The sequence below is a fragment of the Crocuta crocuta genome, unplaced genomic scaffold, assembly GCF_008692635.1.
Source record: "Crocuta crocuta isolate KB4526 unplaced genomic scaffold, BGI_CrCroc_1.0 scaffold102, whole genome shotgun sequence".
Lineage (NCBI taxonomy): Eukaryota > Metazoa > Chordata > Mammalia > Carnivora > Hyaenidae > Crocuta > Crocuta crocuta.
In genome coordinates this window covers 3,413,643-3,431,175 of record NW_027530019.1, presented here as the reverse complement: position 1 = coordinate 3,431,175, position 17,533 = coordinate 3,413,643, and the positions used below count along the sequence as shown (strand labels likewise).

Sequence of the window (17,533 nt, the reverse complement as noted above, 5' to 3'; positions counted from 1 at the left end):
GAGATTTCAGAGGAGGTGGAGATTTCGATGATGCCAAGGTTCCAACCGCCCCCAGGAGAGCCTGCTGTGGTGGAAGGAGAAAGTCACTGAAGGTACAAGGATCATGTAGCTCTGCAGACAGGACGTTTGTTGCTTTTATCAATCACAAGGACATTTAGCTGCTTAGGACGATGGGGTGGAGAAAAAAGACATGGAGAAAGAGACTGAAGACGTCAGTGACTAGGGGAGTTAGGGTAGGTGGGTAGACAGTGTGAGCCTCAAGCAGGTTTAAGAGAAAGGGAGTGTTCAGAGGCAGCACCCTGGGAGCCACCAGCCCCAGATCCCAACACTGACATTGGGGGACTGATGATTGAAAACACATCCTTCACTTGAGAGGGCAGATGGGAAAACAAGGCCCTCAAGGGTCAGTCCAGGTATGGTGCAGAGACAGAGCTGGACTGATCACTGGTCACCAGGGAAGAAGAGGAGCTCGCAGAGCCTGGGGACACGGGAAGTAGGAGCTGGTATGGGAGGAGGACAGGTGGAAAACGCTAGCAGTTCCAGGAATAGTGAGGTTTCCTGTGGGCCATGGTGCACCACTCAATGAAATCTGGAGTCACCTAGTACCCTCAGAGGTCAAGACCATCCAAATGAGACAGGCATGATTTCCAGATCATGGTTTCCAAAGTCGTTTATGTCACTTTAAAGTGCATAGATGATAAATTATACAAAACTGAATGAAGCATTGGTGACCAGCTTTGCAAAATAACTTTATTACAAAACTAACATAAGCAATCAGACATCCGGGATGCCTGGGTGGCTCAGTTGGTTAAGTGTCCCACTTTGGCTCAGGTTATGATTTTGCAGTACCTGGGTTCAAGCCCCACATCGGGCTCTATGCTGACTGCTCAGAGCCTGGAGCCTGTTTCAGATTCTGTGTCTCCCTCTCTCTCTGACCCTCCTCAGCTCGTGCTCTGTCTCTGTCTGACTCAAAAATAAATAAACGTTAAAAAAAAATAAAAAAAATAAGTAATCAGACATCCTATTGTCTCTTGAGTCCTGTTTCATCTGCCTTCCCAGGCACCTCCTCTGCCATGTGATTTATACTCCGCCCAGCTGTGCTAAACTAGTCCTAACTTCCCAAGCACACCATCCCCGTTTGGGCCTCTTGAGATTGTGTGTGTGATGTACCCCCCCATCCCAGGGCTAGACTACCCCCCATCCCTGGCTAGCTAGCAGGCTAGCTAGCATTTCTGATCACTTTTTTTTTTAATGTTTATTTATTTTTGAAAGAGAGAGAGAGTCGGGGAAGGGCAGATAGAGAGAGAGGGGCAGAGGATCTGAGGCAGGCTCTACACTGACAGCAGAGAGCCCAATGTGGGACTCAAACTCACAAACTGTGAGAACATGACCTGCTCTGAAGTCAGACACTTAACCAGCTGAGCCACCCAGGCACCCCTCCGATCACTCTTTATGCCCTCTCCTTAGTAAATCAGCTGAGCATTTTTCATTGCCTCAGGGAAGCAGAACACAGAGGGGGAAAAAAATATTCTCCTGGCTTTTGAGTTTCAAAATCTAGGCCTGTAGGGGTAGGCAAAGACCAGCCACATTAATGGCTTTGGAGAAAGGCATGATCACCTCCTCCTTCCACAGAGGTAAAATCTCCAAAGGCTGGAAGGAGGAGTGACAGAAAAGGAGAAGCTGAGGCAGGGGAACGGCAACCTAGATAAGGAGGCTCTTGAGTCTTGCCTCCTCTTAGGGTGCTCTCCAGGAAGCGAGGCTCAGGACGGCCTTCTGTTGTGTTTCCCTGCCTTAACTGAATTTTCCATCTTTAACCCACTCACCCTGCTAACCTGTCTTATTCTGGCTTACACTGTGCATTAAATTTGCTTTTGCTGCCATTGTTTAAATTTTTGAATATCTTAACATTTAAAAGTCCAGATTTCAGGCCTCTCTTGAGAAAAATTTAGACAATCTGGCCACGCTGGACTCACATTCCCTGTGGCAACAGTCTGTTGTCCCTTTCAAAGTGGCAGGCTCCCTCCCTTCCCCCTGATTATCATACTCTGATTGTTACCTGCCTGAGCTTTTTAGCTCTTTGAGCTTCAGCTACCATGATACCCAGCAGGCCAAGGGCCAGGCTACAGGTTAGTGACTATGATTGGTCTTGATAAACCTAGTTAATAGCCTCAGAGACAAAACAAATCTAATTTTCCCCAACCCTAAGAAAAATAGCTGGTTTCCTTTGTGCAAGGTACAGTAAGCCTCTGTTTGCTCTATAAATCTGCCCCCATATGCAGCCCAGAGATCAGGTGAAGAAGACTTAATTTTTACCTGGCAAAAACCTGCCAGATCTGACCCTACCATGCCAGGCTCAGAGAAGAGCAAAGAGGAATATGTGATAATGCTCTCACACCTCACATTACGTGCACAATGCTTTCCTCTTGTTAAAAGGTGCTTGCTTATATTCTGATAGAGCAGGGCAAACATCGACATATCCTAAGAGGTTAAACTATATATCCAATCAAGGTCTCACAGCTAATGAGTGACAGAGTTCAGAACCCAGACCTCCTGTCTTCCCAGCCATTGCCCTTGCAGATTATACTGCTTCATTCTGACTCCAAGAAAGGCTGAGTGGGAGGCCCTCCCTGCCAGGCAGAAGGAAAAAGTGCTTCCCTCCTCACATAGATGGAGGTGGTGGATAAGCTTCTGCCAGTTCATTCTCTAACACAAGGATTAGTCCAAAATTTCTATCATGCCTGGATGCATTTAATGGAACTTTCTAAGTTCATTTTTACTTCTGAATCCATGAGTTTAGCAGATTTGTAGGGCATGTTACCTAAAAAGAGCTCATATCTGCTCTTGGCCCTTTTAAAATAAGACTTCTAAACCTGACTATGTGGAGAAAGCTGGAGGCAAAGAACTGACAAATCAAAGAGATACCACCACTAATCTATGAGGAGCCAGGCACATGACATTTTTCTAAAGTCTGGTCTTTTGTTGTGGCTGGGTCATTGTCTGACTAGGAGTATTCGGTCTGGAAGGAAAGGCAAGGTATTGAAAGTGAGCTTGATAGGTTTTACTACTCTCTCTGTAGACTTGGCTGTTGTCATGGTTACTTTTTTCAAAACAACAAATTGGGACTTTCACCCTTATTCTACACTGGAGAGGACATCAAAGTACAGGGAGGACCATAAGCAGTAAGCCATAGAATCTTATGGAGCGGGACTTGCCTTGCATCTCCCCTGATAACACTTCCTACTCTGGAGAACAAGTCTGCCCTACATTCCAGACTTTCCATTCCATGGCTCCGGTCTCTGTCACTCCTGGGAAGGGTGAATGGAGTCAGATCTTTCCCCTGACAGGAACTGGAAGCTCCGTGCAGCAAGATCAGCCCACCTCCTCTATTTTTGGCAATCAACAGCTGGAGCCCCTGGGCAGGCCAGGTGGAGGATGAGTACCGTGACTGCAAGCAGGCTGCGCTGCAGCCAGGACTGACCACAAAATTTGCAGGGCCCAACACAAAATGAAAATGCAGAAGCCTCTTGTTCAGAAAGCAGGCAAAAAGACTTTTCCTTTATTTTGCAGTTTTCCTGTCCACCTATGATTGCAGGTTTTGTCATGTTAATGTTGCACAGTCTCAGACGCATGGATATTCTATGGGCAAATGCAGACCCTCACAGTTGTCCCAGAGGCCTCCACCCTGTGACTCAGCCTCTGGCTGTGCGCCAGCCCCAATCCTCTCATGCTCAGGCCATTGGTGGGCAGAGGGCAGCAGAGAACTCATCTCTGTCCCCAGGGAAGCCACAGAAGAGGTGACCCTGCATGAGCCAAGGGTCCAGGTTCGCAGTGCATCCACTATCCCATCAGACTTCTCTTCCAAAGTGCAAATTCAAAGACAAAATTATTAAGAATTTCAATACTGTGACTGCAGAACATTAAACCTGCTAGTGGGGGTCCCTTCTGAACGCTGAGCCCTATCTGGCTGCTTTGGCATATTGTCTACACAGCTGGCCTGCATGCTCCCCTGTTTGAGAGAAGGATCCTCCTTGTGCTTGAGGTAGCTTTAAGGCCACAGCTGGTTGGCACTAGGCATTGTGCCTTCCTCCACTCCTTCCCCCAGCTTGAGGGAAAGGTCCATGCTCAATAGCCAAATAGGAAAGCAAAGTACCAGGCTCACTGCTCCCTAAGTTTCTACTATGACATGGTTCCAACCATTCACATCGTTTGAGTGTGTAGGTAGGGTGGCATGAATTGCATCAGGCCCCATCTTCCTCCATCCCTTGAAAACCACTTTACTGAGGCATAATTGACATACAATAAACCTCAAATACTTAAAACTATATAGTCTTAGGAGTTTTAACATATATATGCTCACTTGTGAAATTATCACCAGAATCAATATAACATTTTCATCACCCTTTCATAATCCATCCCTTCCTCTGCCCCATCCCCAGACAACTACTGATCTCTTCCTGTCACTGATTAGTTTGCATTTTCTAGACTTTTATAGCAGTGTAATCATACAGTCTGTACTCTGTCTGGCTTCTTTCACTCAGTATATTGATTTTGAGAATCATTCACGCTGTTGCTCACATCAACAGTTTGTACCCTAATGTTGCTGAGTAGTATTCTATTGTTTAGTTACACCACAGTATATCCATTTGCCTGTTAATGAATATGTGGGTGGTTTCCCAGTCCTCCCGCTATTTCATATAAGGCTACTATGAATATTAGTGTACCAGAGTGTCTAATGGTAAATATATGTTTAACTTTTTAAGAAACTGCCAAATTATTTTCCAAGTACACCTACATTCCTGCCAGTAGTTTATGAAAGTTCAAGTTGCTCCACATTCTCCCCAATAGTTGGTATGTGTCAATCTTTTCACTGTAGCCATTCTAGAAGGATCTATAAATGGTCCTAATTTGCATTTCCCCGATTACTAATGATTGTGAACATTTTTTAGTAGTTCACTGGCCATTCATAGATCTTCTTTTGTGAAGTGTCTGGTTAAATACTTTACCTGTTTTTAAAAATTAGTTTGAGGCACCTGGGTGGCTCAGTAGGTTGAGCATCCAACTCTTGATTTTGGCTCAGGTCGTGATTCCAGGATCATTGTGGGATCAAGCCCAGTTAACATTCTCTCTCTCTCTCTCTCTCTCTCCTTCCCTTGCTCTTTCTTACTTTCTCAAAATAAGAAAAATAAATTAAAAAATAAAATTGGTTTGCTTACTGAATCTTAAGAAATTTTTAAAAATTGTATTCTGCGGGCCCTGGATGGCTCAGTCAGTTAAGCTCAGGCCATGATCTCATGGTTCATGAGTTCAAGCCCAGCCTCGGGCTCTGTGTTGACAACTCAAAGCCTAGAGCCTGCTTCAGATTCTGTGTCATCCTGTCTCTACCCCTACCCCACTTGTGCTTTCTCTTTCTCAAAAATAAACATTTTTTTAAAAAACTGTATTCTGGATTCAAGTTCTTTGTCTGATATATGTGTTTCAAATAATTTCTCCTAGTTTATGGCCTATTTTCTTAGTGTCTATTGAAGATAAAAAGTTTTTAGTTTTTGATGAAGCCCAATTATATAGTCTGTCTCCTTTATTAATGGTTTCTGGTTTTTTTGTATTCTGAGAAGACTTTACCACTCTAGGGTCACAAAGATATTTCTTGTGTTTTCTTCTAGAAGTTTAATAATTTTAGATCTTACTTCTAGGTCCCTGATCCATTCTGAGTTATTTTTGTGTACGGTGTGAGGTAAGGGTTGATGAGGTTCCCTCCCATCCCTCCACCCCCCTTATGGATATCTGGTTGATCTAGTGCCATTTGCTGAAAAGACTTTCTTTTCCCTGTTGAACTGCCTTGGTACATTTGTTAAAAATTGGCAATATATGTATGGGACTCTTTCCGGACTCTCTGTTCTGTTCCATTGATTTTGTTTATTTTTTGCCAATATCACATTGCCTTAACTATTGTAGCTTTATAGTAAGTTTTAAAATATTAAGGTAAGGTTAGCAAGTTGGAAGAAAGGTTCTCCAACTCATTCTTTTTAAAAATTACTTTGTGTAGTAGCCATGGAGGTGCACTGCTCAGATTTCCTTCAAAAGAAACTGCTGTTGGGGGTGTAGTTGAGAGCCCTATCCTATGGATTCAACACAAAGTTCACAGAAAGGTCCACTTCTTTGGATAGCTCCTAACCAGTAACTAGGTAAAGTGGAGGTGTTAGTGCTAGCCCATTCCATTCAGGGCAGGACTCATCCAACAGGAAATCTTTGCTTGGGGACACCACATTTCCAAACTCTCTCTCAGAACTATGGTGTGGTCTGAAGCTCTCTCCACACAGTTCTTCCTTCCGTCTCTCCTTTCACAGGTGTCAGACCTGCCCTGGGTTCTAACCACATCCTTACCTGCTTCCTCCTCTTTTTTCCTCCCCAGTCTTTTCCCTGATGAATCTCTTATATATCTAATCCAGTCCTGTTGCCTACTTCTCAAAGGTCCCAAAATGACATACTTTGGTTATTCTAGGTCTTTTGGGTTTCTATATAAAATTTAGAAATCAGCTTATGAAATTCTATAAAAAAAAAAAAAAAACTCGCCAGAATTTTAATTGGCAGTTCTTTGGGAAAAATTGTTACTTTAACAGTATTGGGTCTTACATCATATATATATATCTCCAATTATTAGGTGTTCAATTTCTCTGAGCAATGTCTTCAGTGTAGAGGACTTAGACATCTTTTGCTGGACTTGCTCCTAAGCATTTTTCTGTTTTTGCAGACTACTTGTATTGGGACTTTAAGTTTTTTTTAAATTTTCCAATCAATTGCTATTAGTCTATAAGAATACAATTGAATTTTGTGTATTAATCTTGCATCCTGAAACCTTGCTACAATACACTGCCAGTAATTTTGTCTCTGCTCCCCTTACCTTTTTAAACACAATTTTCATGGGCTGTAGTAAGCATGGGGTATGGGTAGCTGTAGCTCCTCCTATGAGATTCTGTCTCCCTCCTACCCTAAAAACTGAGTTGGGGAATTTCTGAAGAACTCCAAGACTCATAGTAACACAGCTAAACAATACACTGTTCCAGGGAAGTTGGTATTCACTGATCATCTCTCTCAATAAATTTATAACTATTTTATCCCATTTTAGTCTTTCAAAGAAAACAAAAACACCTGTGAGATAAGTAGAAGTGGATCCCTTTTAATAAAGAGCAAAAATAAACTATTGGGACCTCATCAAGATTAAAAGCTTCTGCACAGGAAAGGAAACAACCCACAAAACTAATAGGCAACCAACGGAATGGGAAAAGATAGTTGCAAATGACATATCAGATAAAGGGTTAATATCCAGAATCTATAAGGAACTCACCAAACTTCACAAACAANATGAGCACTGGGTGTTATATGGAAACCAGCTTGACAATAAACTATTTGTAAAAAAAAAAAAAAAAAAGAAGTGGTTCCCTTTTAAAGGTGAAGAAATAAGAGATGTCTGAGGAAAGATTAAATACATCTGCCTGTTTCCAAAGTTCATGCTCTTTCCTCCCACCTCAACCTAGTTATCCTGAGAATGACCCAGCCAGACAACTAGATTTCAAACTAGATCTCTGTGAGTCCAAGTCTTTAGTATTGGCATTCATTTATCACATGGGCTTGCAGGTCATGAGACCTGACTGGGCTCTGCTATTCCACCCCCATGGTGTCTGCCACCCAGTCTAGTTTCCCAGCTTCCTCTTCCACCCACATTGCTTTTTTGTGACCTCTCTCTCACCCGTCTGATGGACTGTTTGCAAGCCCAATAATTTTTTTTTTTTAACTTCTCTGCTGTCTTAGCACAGAAAATCTTGGAACTTTGAGATCCAGTTTGCTTCTGGTTCTTTTCTAAAATCTCTGGGCACCTTTTATCTGTATTCTGATTTGTACTTTGGGGCACATAGTAAACATTTCTAAGGAAATACCCCCTCTTGGATGGGCACATTAATGGTATCTAAGCCTTAATGAGAAACAAGTTCATTACAATTCTACCTAACCAGGTAACTAAAGCCTAATTTCTCTTACTTCTGGGGATTCCACCATCCTTTTGTTTTCTCTCCTCCTTCACTTCTCCCACTAAACCACCAAGTCTAGCCCATCTTTTTCTTTGAACTTGTTTTGGGTTGGCCTCTATCTTTTGCAGCTACTTATTGCCCAGGCCAGGGCCACATCAGTTCACTCTTGATTGAGTCAAGGACTTCAAAAGACTAATCTTCTAGTCAATTGTATCTTTAGACCAGGGTTAATAATACATGGTCAAGAATCTTGTCCTCTGGCACTTTTTGTCACAGATGTCCACAATCTAGTGATATTCCAAAGCCAGGAACCACATCAGCAGATTTTGCATTAGTTCCCCATTTTCTTTTCACTAAATCCAAACACTTTTGGCACATGTTTCAGGTTATCTACCAGTGTCCTGTATCACTGGTAGATATTTCATTGTTCATATTATTCCTCAATGTGGAACTCCTTCAGTCAAGAAAACAAAGAAACCCAAACTTTGCTGGTCCTCTTATGTGACCTGATTATTCTCTCCTACATATTTTTGTCCATTTCATTCTACATGCCATGAATAGCAACATATTGCCAGTCTTCAATTTTCACCCTTGTTGTAAACCCTAGGCCTATACTTTCCAATACTAGAATTTCTTCTTTAACCCTTTCCAACCTTTAAGATGTGTGTTCTACAGTAAAACATTTAGAATATATTTTGTAAATATCTTATTTGCTATTAAACTAGCTCTGGGGAGAAGTTCCCACGTTAACTAACTGGAAATGAATATCATGAGGCTATGAGCTTCTTCAAGACAAGGACCATGTCTTATTTACCTTTATATCACCAGCATCTAGTCTAGTACCAGGCAGATAATTTAAATACAGCAAATATATGTTGAATAAATAAATACCACTTTATGGTGATGCCCCTTTCAGCAAGTTCGTTTAATACAAAAGAGGTTCAACTTTGTTTTCTAGAAAATTGTGTTAAGAATACTGACATCATATGTTATTAATATGGAATAAGAAAACCTGTGTAAAATTCCTAGCACAGAACTTGGCACAGAGAGCTTAATCCATGTGAGTTCACACATTCCCATGAAGAGTTTTTAGAATTATTAGAATTTTAGCATTCTCACAGTTGTTTGTGCATGTCAGGGTATTTTTGCCAGAGCCTCAAAACAGGCATTGGATCCAGTATCAAATGCAAGTATGGGAGTTGTAATAATCTGTAAGAAAATAAAATCTTGGTCCAACAGGAGAAAGATCCATAAGACTATTGTTAATTTTTAGTGTGGGGCTTGGCTGTGACAGTTCTGATATAACAGATACATGCTGGTTTATCTTTTTAAGGGATTCTATAAATGCATAATCTGTTTAGAAACTAGACTTAATAAAGGTAGAGATTATTTACCTCTCCCTTTCCTTACATTTCTTTTTTTTTTTTTTAAATAGTTTATTGTCAAGTTGGTTTCCATATAACACCCAGTACTCATCCCCACAAGTGCCCTCCTCATCACCTTTCCTTACATTTCACATTGGGGAGAAATTTTATGATCAATAGCTGAATGACCTGTGGATACTCCACTGTGTTCACTGTAACACTGAACTTTGCATATTTGTATCTAGCAGTGAGAATGAAAATTATTAATCCTGAAGATATGTTAAATCAATTTCATAGATTTAATAATTTTCATTTTCATACATTTTGAGTGGCAATTTTCCCTTACCTAAATTATGCCCTCAGTTTTTCTATCTGTAAAATAGGGGTAATAGTTTGTACTTTCCCCCTCTTCTTAGGACTAATGTTTCTCATGATACAGAAGAAAGTTTTGGACTGGGAGTTAAGAAAACTGAGCTCAGCCCTTCATTATGAGTAGCTTCATAGATCTTGGGCAAATCATTCAACTTGGTTCCCTCACCTCCAAAATGATAAATCTAAATTAAGCCATTTTTTAAAGTCAGCCCCCGAATTAAAAAAAAAAAATTAAAGAAAGGAAATGAGTTAAGTGGCTCCCTTCTTCTATCCAAGGATACCAGATGAAAGAAGACTTTCTGTGCCCCATATAGAGAGGGGGATTTTGCCTGTGTTGGCCATAGTAGGTATGTGGAGTCTATGTGTCAACCATATATGTCATAGCATAAGGCAGGAACTCAAAGAGGGTATGCATGTCTTATTGGGGATAAGAACTCAGAGAAGTAGAGGAATGTGGATTATTTGGAATACTTTTGCACAAAGAGTATCATTATTTTTTGTACAAAAATACAACTTATTTCTATGCATTGTTTTCAGGCTTCGTAAGCTGTGCATCAGCCCTCTGACTTACAGTTGGAGGGATTATCCATAGGTATATCCCAACAGAGAGGGATTGGAAAAAGAAATGATAAGTTGCCTCTTATACCTATTAGAGTATTAGTCCCTTCTCCAGGGATGGACTCAAGTGTAACAGGTGAAGAGCTTCCCCTGGTATTCACTTGATGATCAGGTGAAGTTCAAGGCAGATCATGTCACCTTCAGCTCCAAACATTTTTGGATCCATATTAACATCTTAGAATCTATATGTGCCTATATATACCATTATATTTTCTAGTTGTGGGAAAGAGCCACAGGGTTTCTAATCAAAAGACCCGAGTTCGAGTCCCATCTACACAAACTAGCTTTGGGCAAGATTGTTCAGGTCTCTGAGCTGATTCATAAGGATCAAACAGAAATGTGTAGGGAGCTTTGCCTCAGGACTAGTCATGGCTGAACTGGCCCTCATTCTTTTTACAAATCTTCTCCCACCCAAAAACTCATTTACAGAAGTTTTTAAAATTAGCCCTAACATGGATCCCTTTGTCAGGGAAACTTGAAAAGGGGCAAAAACAAAAGCCAGAGGCTTGAGAACTAGAGGGGACTGGGCACTGCAGTCCTGCAACTTTCAAGCAACTTCCTTGGGGCAAAGCTCTGCTTTCCGTAGCATCATTTCACCCTTGCCCATATCCAGCCACACCTGGCTTCTCTTTCCAGTCACCTTAACTTGGTGGCATGTCACTGGACCCATTCAGGATATTGGTTTGGCTTCCTCTCTCCCTGTGTGGTCCCTAATTGTGGTGTGGGGATGCCACCCCCTCAGAAAGCCCTGACTCAGGCTTTGTTCTCATAGAAAACATGCATCAAAGAGTCCCACGCTCCACTTCATTTGTGATGTGCATCATGGCAAAGAATGACAACATGACCTGTGACCACCACCACCACAGCCCAGCCGAGTGCCCCTGCCTCCAGTGATAGCCTGTGGCAGGCATTGAAAATGCCAGATCGGAGTCGCCCACAGCTGACAGAACCAGGGATTAAGGAGTTTCTTTGGTGAAAAGACACCTGAATCTCCTATTGCTAGGCCAACTACTCGGAGCTCTTGCTTCACTAAGACTGCAGAGACTCTTTAAATGTCAACTTAAATTAATTGCTGGTGGCATTGTGGCATAAAGAAAGCACATTGACGGGGGTGTCAGAGTGGCCCTGGGCTTAAAGCCCAGCTTGGCCATTCGCTCTTTAGGTAACATATTGGCAAACTGCTGAACCCAGTTTACACTTGTGTAAAATGGAGATGTTGATGCCTTTGCACAGCTGTTGTGAGGATTAAACAGAACTGCACATTGCAAAGTGCCTAGCCCACGGTGACTGCAAAGTGCCTAGCCCACGGTGACTGCTCCAGAGGTTTTTTTCCTTGCTTCCCTCTCACTCTAGAGAAAGTCCAAATTATCCCAAGTATGATTCATTTAGGAGGGCTAGCATTTTTCTGTTAAAAGAAGTAGTTGATCAAGTTCCTGCCTAATCATTTCAATTCAGGTATTAAGGGGTCTAAAGTAAATGGATTTGTTTGCAGCATGGACCTCCATGCAGCAGGTGTGTTTGGGAGTATGTCTGCCAGCTGTTACCTCTCTCCCCACAACACACCCACATCCCCAGAAGCCCAATCCCAGACAAGATTTGAAGGAAAAGAGACATTAAGTTTTATCTAGGATTTTTAGACACCAAATAAGGATTATGTTGGAAATTCCCATTCATGAAATTAAAACTTCCCCTTTTCCCAAGAAGCCTTCAGTAATGGAGGTTTTAATTTCATTTGTTTTCATTTCCTGGTTTATGATTTATATTGAGACCATCCATGTGTATGTGTGTGTGTCTCAGAAGTAACACAGCAGGATGAGTTGGCTTAGTTTATAATGGCCAGTCTAGTCAGAGTATTTCATTATATATTTCAAATCTTGCCATTGTTTGTCCATCTTAGTCAGATGGCTCATTAAGACAGCCAAAATGACAAGCTCTACAGTGTCGTTGGCTCTCTTTGTTTCCTTATGCATAGACAAAACATAGATGACACGAACCTCAAAGGACAGAGTGACTGGGTTTGAAAAATTTTAAAAGAACCGCTACAAAAACTTAGCTATCATTTGCAATATGTTACCCTATCTGTGCTTATTTTAATTCTCCTCTGTATTCAGGAGAATACCTAAAACTGGAAATGTATCCAGACACAGCCAACAAAAGCTGTATCTTATCGTTATTTACCCAAGTTTTCTTAACTTAAAGCCATAAACGTGTTTCTATGATAACCATCACACTGTAGTAAAAGTATAAAATCTTTATAGTTTTAAATGACAAAGCTATATGTTTCTCTGTACTTTCATATTACATTGCTTTAAAAAGAGTTTCTGCAATTCAACCTAAAATACCCAAGTTGATAAGTTGGTAGCAATCAAGCAAAACAATCACAAGAAGGAATTCTTTCTGCCTGAAGTTATTAGCAGTAAATACAAGTCATAGCAGCCTTTTAAATCAAGTGTAATCATACTGTGCTGATAAGGAGCCTTTTCTTAGCAGAACATTAATAAGTCCCAAATTTTCTGGAATTGTCCTGATTTTGGATGCTCTGACCCATTGCCAAGCTCTGTATTGAGACAAAGTATACCATTTTCTGATTCTCAGAAGATGACAGCATACCCTGTCCCTTTGGGTTCTAAAGATTTGTTATTTCAGCTAGCCTCCCAATTTAAAGATAAATGGCACATGCAATTCTTATAAAAAACAAAGTATCACCATCCCAACTTATGTGGATTGAAACTGCAATTTTCTAAAGTCTGTTTGCTTAGATCTGTGATATTTCTTTGTAGTATTTCCAAGCTCAATCAGGGAGACTTTTATTTTATTCTCACAAAACATCCCCTATTTATGCCCCATGAGTACCCCAAGGGGGTTTATAATTACACAATCTCAATCAAAGGGGTATAGATGAAAAACAATTGCTCCTCATCTCCAACTCCAATTTTCTAGACAGACATTTAAGCCTTTAAATCCTGAGTACCTAAAAAAGCAAACAAGGTACAGATAGCTGAAATTTCTCCTAATTTTAGTTTTAGAATGAAACTTTTCTCAACGGCAATGAAAACAAATAGAAAAATGCTTGCTTTTGTGCTATGAAAGAGAGAAAAGAAAAACCAGTCATTGAATATTTGCAACAAAAGACCATCACTTGCAACTGGAATTGACTCTGGATTAAAAGGCTAAAGTTTGGAGGTAAAACAATTTTGTTATTCTTTAAATATTTTAACAGTTTAAAAATACCCTGGGCAGGGGGAATATATATGTATCCCCCTAGCAGTGCACACAATTCAGGATAATATTCTGCATGCTCCTATTTTGCCACAGTGTGGATTTTTTCCCTTCAGATGAAAACCTACAGAAATAAACTCTGAGAAGGATAGACTGCTTCCCCCCTTCCATTCTCATGTCAATGAAATATTTTAATTGAACTGTTTTCTGATCACAAAATTTATGTCCAAGTTGTATAACAAAATCAAGAAGCAGTTATTTAATAGAATACATTCTATGAAAAGTTAGCCAAAACCATCTAAAAAGACCTCAAAAATGCACATATTTCAAAGAATTTTGTTCTCTTCAATAGTTGCATGAGTTTTTTTTTTCCTTTTTCAGGAAAATGTGCAAATATCAAGGTTACCTGGATCTGCTGGTCACTTCCTAGTTTTTGGACTCTTGAAGATGGTGAGTTTTGCTAATGATGCGCGGCTGTTTGAGAACCGGGTGGCTTTTCTGGCAATCACTCTTTGTGTGCCATCTTTTATAAAGGTGCTTCTTGTTGCTAAGAGATCAGTTGCTTAGAGACCAAATCATTAAAAAAAAAAATATATATGTCAGGGGCCAACATAAATTACAACCAAATTTTGTCATTTCAGCAGGCCCTCTGAATGTTTGGCTTTTGTAATACATTGTAATGTACTAAGAGAAGCCAATTACTAATCACAAATAGAAAACTGACCACAAGGAAGAGAAAAGATCTGTGCGTCCGCTCACATGGACACGGAGTAATGTCACGGATTCCCTTTGAAGGAGTCGCATCGTCATGAGGCTCTCGGAAACTTTGACTCCCTGTGGGGGTTGTAGACGCATCCTGGGAATACAGATTACATACACACACGTACTTGTCCCAGGCAAACTTGAGTGCAATTTGGAGTACAAAGACATTTGGGGGTTGTGGAACTACTTTAGTCTTTTCCAAAGAAAAATCAGGAAATTTTAAGTTGGAAATCTGAAGCAATCTTAGCCTTCAGCCAAATGTATTCATGTTTGAGCAACTGTCAGTGCTTCAGGTCCAGGTGTGTACGTGCTGGCAGGCAGGAGGCTTGGATACAGATCTGCCTTTTATCCTCTTCAGCACTAACCAGGAGACAGGAGTACTTACAACAGGTGAAGTACATAAGGTTTGGCTTTAGGGTTCTTCCTCTTCCCCTTCATGGTGACACCTCAAACTGCCACCTAGGAATTACCCCTCCAAAGGACACTGGGATTTTAGGACTAGGTTTTTTAAATGAAAGCCTCTTAAATTCTTTTAAATTCTATTCTAAAGGAATGGTGGCATTCCAAATTTCTTAATAGGGTGGGAGATGTTTGGGAGCAAGATAAAGTTGGACACAACCCTTTACTGTATGACTCCACAACACAGCCCCTCCTCCACTCCCCCTCTACCCCCTTCCATTCTTCACAGGTCTCTTTTGTCCCCTCTTAGGTAAGAAGCAAGCAAATAAGGGATCAAAGACTTGGGACTTAAAAAACAAGATAAGAAGTAAAAAGAATACCTAGGATACTAGAGATTTTCCCCCTTACTAGCCTCCAAAATGCTTGTCATCATAGAAGATTTCATGCCTTTGGTTTGATTGCGATACACTGTATGTTGGAGAGAGGGCTGAGGGTGGGGTGGACACACCAGCGGGGAGAGTGAGAGGTCTGGCTTTCTCACTCTTCAGCTCTAGTCACTGTCACATTGGCATCATCTCATTACTCACGTACAGAGTGGATATAAGACCCACAACCATCTTGAATGTATTTAGGAATATTTAGTGGTTAAAAAAAAATACACCTGTGCAAATGAAATGAGGTTAATGCCCAGCAGGATTTCATTACAGGAGGAAATGAAACCCTGACTCTCCCCAACCAAGGCTGTGAGTAACATGGACACAGAGCATGTGAGCATCACAGAATAAACCCAGGTATACCAACTAAGCATGCATTTCCCTTAAAGTCTTTTTCTTCTTTCCAATGCCCAAATTTCTCTTTTTTCTCTCACTACTCCCCCCCCCCCGCCTTTTTTTTGAGAGAGAGAGAAATGGAAGCATAAAGGGAAAGGATCTAAAATAGAGGAATTATAGGTAGAAAAAGGCAAGAGAAATAAAAATGTCCAAACTTATAGTTGTACTTAGGAAATACCAGTTGAAGGAAAAAGAAAGAGGAAGAGGAGGCTAAGGGGAAAAGAAGACATGAACTTCACTGTATGTTCCCAGAGGCAGAAGCCACCTTGTACTTTTCTTTCCCCCATTCCAAGCACTTTGTACAGAGCTTTTGCATTTAGAACACAATCAAATGTTTTTTCTTAAATTCTAAGTCAAAGGAGAAAAAGAGCAGAAGGGATGGGCCCAAGAGGATTGAACTATTACTTGGGCCTGTATCCCATATGCCTGGTTCTCTTCAAATGAGCATATTCTGTAGATATTTCTATTTTATACCTCAGTTCAAAAATAAAAGCCCACCTTTCTTCTTACCCATCCATTCTGGTCTTTCTACTCCTTTGGCTCTGATTTGGCTGCCTCCTGTGCCTGGTGGCCATTTGCTTTGGATTCTTAGCTGCTACTTCTGAGACATGAGGCCCCACATCTTCCTTGCCTATCAGGAGGCACCATTCTGGATACCAGTCATTGGCAGTCTCCAGGCTTTTACCTGCCTGGGTGGAGGTGAGGAAATGCAGTTGTCTAAGAAGGATCCACCCAGTTGTCAACAGTATGTGGCTGAAGGAAATAGGCTTGGATCCATAAAGGTTTTGCCTACAAATGTCCCCAGTTGAAGCTTTGACAGGAATTTTTTTTGCATGCATGTATGCATATAACTGTTTGCACCAAGGAATGCAGTCTGGTGTCATTTTGGGTCCCACAGTGTGGCAGCCCACTTATTCACAAGTACCTGGAACCACAGACCCCCACACCTTGACCCCACCACTGCTGGGAAGCTGCCCAACTCACACAAGCTCCATCTCCCAATCTCAGGAGTGGGGGAGGAGCTGGGAATCAGTACAGTGGGCCCCTGCCTCCAGATCTGGAGATGATACACTGAAAGACATCAAGCCCCAAGGCATTCTCTGCAGAAATGGCTGCCACTGCTAGTACCTTTTGTTAGGGAAACCAGTGTCCCAATTCCACTCCTGACTAAGCACTTGAAGTTCTGGATCCATTGACTGCCTACTGCCCAGCTGTCAGTAATTTCTTCAGGACTTGCCTTTCCTGTATAGAAATCCAAGACACCATTTCTAGAAAGGCTTACACAGGACCTTCTTTAGGCTAAGAGGTAGGAAGTATCCACTCTTATCCTGGGAAGTTTCAGGGTAGTGGCTTGCAACTCTCATCAGGAACTTCCCAGAAGAGGCCTATAGAGGAGCATGACCTGCTGGGTAAGGATGGGGGCTACTTTAAGTGCTTGGAGTTCCCTCAAGAAAGACCTCTGCATGCAACCTAGTAGAAGGTTGACCAGCACTAAACAAGGTTGCTTTTTCCAAGCAATTTTACCTTGCCAGATGCCATGTGCTAGGCAGAAAGCTATTCTTTGAAGCCAGGGCACCAGGGGGCAGCAGAGGAAGGCCTGCCCAGGAAAAGTTCTCCAGCCATCCAGCTCAGTAGTTACTATTAGAAAGTAGGGTTTGGGCAGCAAGGACAGCAAAGCACAACTCCCTCAATCTGAACTCGAGGGCACCTTTGGGAGGCATGAGGTAAAGGGTCTGCTGTACCAGGGGACAGGTGCTCATGCCTGCCAGAGGTATGGCAACCAAGATTGCCCTTGTGCTGATGGCCTCTCTGGACTCAAAAGTCTTCATCGTAGTCCACGGGAACTTCTGGTATGCTAGGACCTTGAGACACAGAGGCCTGGGCCAAGGGTTAACAGACCTTGAGACACATGGTTATAGCTGCCTTCCCTGATAGCGTCCCCTGCACA

At 41.6% G+C, this 17,533-nt stretch overlaps 1 protein-coding gene across 1 annotated transcript in view; it reads right to left on the bottom strand.

Moving 5' to 3' along the window:
* Positions 1-14,299, bottom strand: part of CYP19A1 (cytochrome P450 family 19 subfamily A member 1) — a 73,083-nt gene extending 58,784 nt beyond the window's left edge. Inside the window, exon 1 of the mRNA XM_077764407.1 lies at positions 14,001-14,299. The gene's annotated coding sequence lies outside the window, so the exon portion shown is untranslated. The remainder of the gene's footprint in view (positions 1-14,000) is intronic.
* Between the last annotated feature and the right edge of the window lie 3,234 nt (positions 14,300-17,533).